This window comes from Phyllobates terribilis, unplaced genomic scaffold, assembly GCF_046119375.1.
Source record: "Phyllobates terribilis strain yellow unplaced genomic scaffold, ASM4611937v1 Scaffold_5125__1_contigs__length_54195, whole genome shotgun sequence".
Classification (NCBI taxonomy): domain Eukaryota; kingdom Metazoa; phylum Chordata; class Amphibia; order Anura; family Dendrobatidae; genus Phyllobates; species Phyllobates terribilis.
In genome coordinates, this window is record NW_027367873.1 from 5,777 (window position 1) to 11,552 (window position 5,776).

Below are 5,776 nucleotides of genomic sequence, written 5' to 3' on the forward strand. Positions count from 1 at the left end.
ATAACCTTGACTAGTGTTTGAAACCTGGTCAATTTTTTTCTTGATAACAAAATTGATATTGGCAATAGATTTGGTACTGCCAACATTGGCACTTTCATATGAGCTGAATGAATCTGGTGAAGTATAGCAATAGATTTGGTACTGTGAGCAATTGCATTATGTTTAGTCCCCTCCTTGCTGACACTTGTCCTACTGAACAGGTGATAATGCTTTCAAGCGCCCTGTTGCATCATCAGTATCCGTACCTGATCGCAGTAAAAACATTAAATTCTGCTAACTTCTCAATCCTGTTATCAACACCAACCTCCAAGAAAAAGGAAGATCTATAAGGCAGTTTCTGAAATTCCTGGACCTACCAAGAAGAATTGTGGAGCAAACAATCAATCAACATCCACAGGTAGACTGAACTTTTTTGTAAAGAAATCAAAATTCTTTTCCTTTTTATCTATATTTTCAGTTCTTATCAACCTTGTCATGTATCAGACACCAGAACAGCCCCACCACAAGATCAAGCAGCTACGCTTTCAGTACAATCATCAATGCCCAACAGATCAACTGTGGCGAAAAACCTGTTCAATGAATCTTCTTCTTTGTCTCCAAACTCAAATTCATCTGGTCCAAGAACACGAAAAGATCTATCTCTTCTCACACTGACAAATCAATTTCCCTCCAGAAGAGATTTCTTCTACTGCTAAATCGAATTGCACAATCATCTCTTCGGAGACAATAATACTGAGAAGTCCTGCTAAAAACTTTTCTTTGGAGAGAAAACGATGTACATACTTTTCTCCAAGCAAGAGAGATCATGTGAAAGGGAGGCTGGATTTTGATAGCAGTGATCTGCCAGTTATATCAGAGAACACAAGTCTTGATGTTTGTACAACATCTGATTCTGATAGGGATGCAGATATATTTGACATTGATTTAGGTGCATTAGGCCCAGATTTTTCCTCTCTGAGCTCTTGAATGATTTCAGTATCGGTTGTGGAGAAGTTGATTATTCTTGCAATGATGCTGCGACCTGCTTCTTGCAAGAAACCCTCCAATAATCCTTCCTTCGCAATGAAGAGAGATTACAGAACCAATCACTTGATGCACAAGTTCTCCTTGGGGAACACCATTTGATGCCTTGCTGTGATGCCATGAGAGAAACTTGAAAAATTTCCTGAATCGAAGGCAGATTACAGAACCAAGACAATCACTAGACTGTGATGGAAGAAGAAGAAATCACGAAGAACTAGAATCAAAGTTTCTGCTTTGATACCATGTTAAAAGATTGAAAGTAGAAGAGAAAATTGAATTGATTGATTAAAAGAAAAAAGAACTGATTCTTTTAAGTCTGTTACAAGTAGTCTGAGTTCGTCTTTATATAGACATAGATGAACAGGTTTACATAGAAACAAATAGAATGGGTTTAGACTGGGATTGCTAGGTTTAAAATGCAATAAATCATGTTGTTGGATTGGTTAGCCTTTGACAGTTCAGGAAATGTAGAATCCTTCCTTGAAAGTTATGTAATGGAATTTAATAGTAGTAAAGATTGATATGATATTTAAAAACGGAAATCACTAGTTCTTCTTTAGAAGATTTTAAATAATGCCTTTATTCACTTTTTGTTCGTTACAAATTGAGAGCGTGGGTTACACTCAATCACTCCTCTCTCTTGTGCACAAATTCAAAATCTACTACCTTCTAGTTATTCGTTAGAAGGATTTCAAACACCGCTTTTATTCTCTTTCTTGTTCGTTATAAACCGAAACACGGATTACACTCAATTTGTCTCTTGTGCACAAACTCAAAATCTTAAAGACACTCTTCTTCTCTCTAAGCTTAATTAATTCTCTTCAATTCACACCTAATTCTAATGTGTTTCTCTCTATTTATTGCACTGAAATACAAGAACTAACGTTGCCTTTTTAATATTTTGCTTACCTAAATCAATAATATATTAATCTCTCATATTATTGATTTAGGCAATCATAATATTTCATTAAGGGATCTTAAGCTTACGCATGCCCGTAATTCTCTAACAATCATGCTTGCAAGATCTTCCACCGACTTCCATAACGCGATCATATCTCGCTAATTTCCTTTGCCAAGATTGCGTGAGAGATTCTTAAGATTCTCAACAACCTCGCTTCGTAGACCATATCTTGTGTCTGGAACTTGTCCTCGTTCCAACCCTTCTTTGTTCTTTGTATACGTTCCTTAAATAATGATCTAAGGATACTTCCTTAACATGCAATATATCACTCAAGAAAACTTCCTTAGATAAATGTTTGTTACCATCAAAACTAAGGAAACCCTAACAAATTCTCCCTTTTTTACCAGTTCACCCTAAAACCTAGTAATTCGTTCCTCCTCAGAAAGTTATCCCCTATGATTTCCCCCCCTTTGGCATCATCAAAAAATAGCATATTGACAAGGATAGTCAAGCTAAAGCATTCAAACATACGCTACACTAGATAGTAAGAGATGCCCAAAACAGTCACAAGTTTCACATGACAAACCAAGAAAACATACGATCAGTTTACCAAAATGTTATGCAAGATAGAGCAAAAGTTTAGCAAAAATAGCAAGATATGAGGTAGATGTGAGTAGGATAGCAAGGGATGGGGGTCAGAATTATCAGCTTGAGAGGCCTTAGTCGGGGTCAGAAACTTCATCGGAGGCAGACTGTGATATGTTGTTGAGTGCATCAGTCTGAAGTGTGGACATATCTTCCCATAGGTTGGCCATCTTTTTGTGATCCTCTTAAGCTTATCAACCACACATTTGACCGACCCTACCAGTTTCTCAAAGCGACCTTCATTAATTCCTCTGGCTTCTCTAGACTCAATTGTTCAACTGTTGTACCCTTCCCTTTAACCTTTGTCTCAGGGATCCTTCCCTAACCAGCTTCTCCCAACTTGAACAACATCTTTCACATAGTTCCCTCAACTAGATTCTCGACATTTGTGTGATCATTGTTCTCAGCTTCTTGACTACCTTGATGTGTGACTCCTTGGGATTAGCTTGAAACTTGGTACACAAACAAACACTATACATAATACTAGGGCCTGCTAGTCGTTGGACAAACTAAAGATCTTATTATTCCAATGTATAGTGTGTGGTTTACATCCTTTACTAAGGAGTCATTTGGAGACATTGAGGTCGAGAAGGCTTGGCATCCATCATGCCAAACTTCTTGATGTACTCTTGAATGTATTTTGTTGCTGGCTTTGGTACCTTCCTCAGTTTGAACAACCTGTAAGCCAAGCAAGAATTTGAACTCACCGACCATGCTCATTGTGAATTCACTTTCCATCAACATTGTGAATCGTTTGATGATGCACTTCATTTGTGGAGGCCGAAGATGATGTCATCCATGTATACCTGCACAACCAGAGCGTGCTTTCTTCCCTTTGTAAGAATAAGATCTTGTCAATATCACCATGCACATACCCATAAGAGTGAAGGAATTAGGATAGTCTCTCGTACCATGCTCGTGGTGCCTGCTTGAGACCATACAAGCCTTATCAAGAACGTATACATGACTTGGATTGGTTGGATCATCAAACCCCGGAGTTTGTCCCACATACACTTCCTCTTTTAGTGTAGTATCGAGGAATGCAGTTTTGACGTCCATTTTCTGCAACTTGAAGCCATGGAAAGCAGAATAAATGATTAGTAGACGCATGGCCTCCAACCTAGAAACGTGAGAGAAGGTCTCGTCATAGTCAATTCACTCTTGTTGGTTGTATCCTTTGACCTCCAATCTTGTTTTGTTCCTTGTAATATGTCCATTGTCGTCCGACTTATTCCAAAAGACCCATTTAGTTCCAATGATGATGCGATTTGTTGGTCTTGGAACAAGCCTCCACACTTTATTTCTTTCAAACTGATGAAGTTCTTCTTGCATAGCCTTACCCACTCTAGATCTTTGAAGGCTTCACTTATAGTCTTAGGCTCCACCAGGGGCACGAAGGCCGTAAAAGCATTGGAGTTTTGGATAGGAAAACATTCATGGGTGTTTTCCTCCTCTAAGATGGAGTTGTTTCTTCTACTCCCTTGGATGCAACATTACAATGGTAGTCTCTCATCCAGATTGGAGGGACACGTGAACGAGTACCAAGAGACTCATCATTTTCTGGTGCATCTTGAGAAGAAGAGGTTTCAACTTGGGAGTATTGGAGGGATGCTTCCTCCATCTCACTTTATTGAGTCTGTGGTGAGGAGTCAGAAACTTGATGGTCAACATCACGTGTGGTGACATTTGGTCCTTGGATCATAGATTAGGAAGGATCATCCTCTTCACTTACTTACTGAGAGGTTAATTCTAGTATAGGAAAGCATCCATCATTAACTAGTGGTAGTGCATCAGGGTCACATATCTCATCTCCATCCATGGAGTTTTCGTCAAACCTCACGTGGACAATTTTTTCAACCTTCATGGTCCTTTAATTGAAGATCTTTTAGGCACTACTTCGTGAGAAATATCCCACAAAGATTCCAACATCACTTCGTGTGTCGAACTTACCAGATTCTCCTTCCCATTAATGTGGACAAAACACCTACAACCAAAGACACGTAAGTGACTTATATTGAGTTTTCGTACCTTCAATAGCTCGTAGGAAGTCTTCTTGAACATGGGTCTTAGGAATTCCCTATTTAGAATGTAGCATGAGGCATGCAAGGCTTCATCCTAGGAATTCCTGGGTAGACCAGTAGCGATCAATAGAGTTCTAGTCATGTCTTCCAAAGTCACGTTCTTCCTTCCACCACCCCTTATGATGTGGTGTCCTTGGGACAAAGAAGTTGTGATTTAGAACGTTGTCTCTGCATAGGAAAAGGAACTTCTGATTGTCGAATTATGTCCCATGGTCAATCATGATCTCCTTCAGGGAGTACTCTTGTTGTTTCTCAACATTCTTCTTCCAAACCGCAAAATTCAGTGAATACATTTTTCTTCTGAGGAAAGGAAGATAGTCCATGTGTACCTGGAGTAATCATCCATAATTATAAACACATATTTGTTTCCACCACGACTTTGAGTACGCATGTGGCCATAAAGAACCATGTGAATGAGGTCAAGGGGTTTAGAGATGCTTACCTCCTTCTTGGATTTAAAGGAATTTCGTGCTTTGCTTACCCCTTGTACATGAACCACAAACCTGATCATTCAGAACCTTCCACCAGGTTCTTAGTATAAAGCTTTGGTAGAAGTTTGAGACTTGCGTGTCCAAATCTCTTATGCCATAGAACAGATTCTTCCTTTACGGAAGCAAGACATACTTCCCCTTCGGGAATAAATAGAGATCTACCCTATTGAACTTTTCTTCAGAAATACCCTTGAGTATAGCTTTACCTGTTTGAGTGTGAACAATAGTGCAATCTTTGATGATGCACAAAACCTCATTTTTACCCCCTTGGCATAGTTGAGCTATACTTAAAAGGTCAAACTTGAGGTTGTTTACCAGATTGACGTTATCAACCATGACGAAGTCAGAAATAATTACATTACTTGTACTTGGTACCTCTCCGTTGCTCTCGTTTCCCAAAGGTAATTGAGCTTCCAGAGTGTTGTAGAAGTTAGATGAACCAGTTCCTATTCCATGTCATGTGACCTGAGCATGCACTGTCTATGTACCAGGAACTCTTCCTCACTCCCCCATCTTCATTCATTTCCTTGGTAACCATCAGACACACATCTTCAGAGTTCAGGGAAGTTTCCTCGTCAGAGTCATATTCACCCCATGTGGCGATCATTGTTGTCTTTCCTGAATGGACTGGAGGT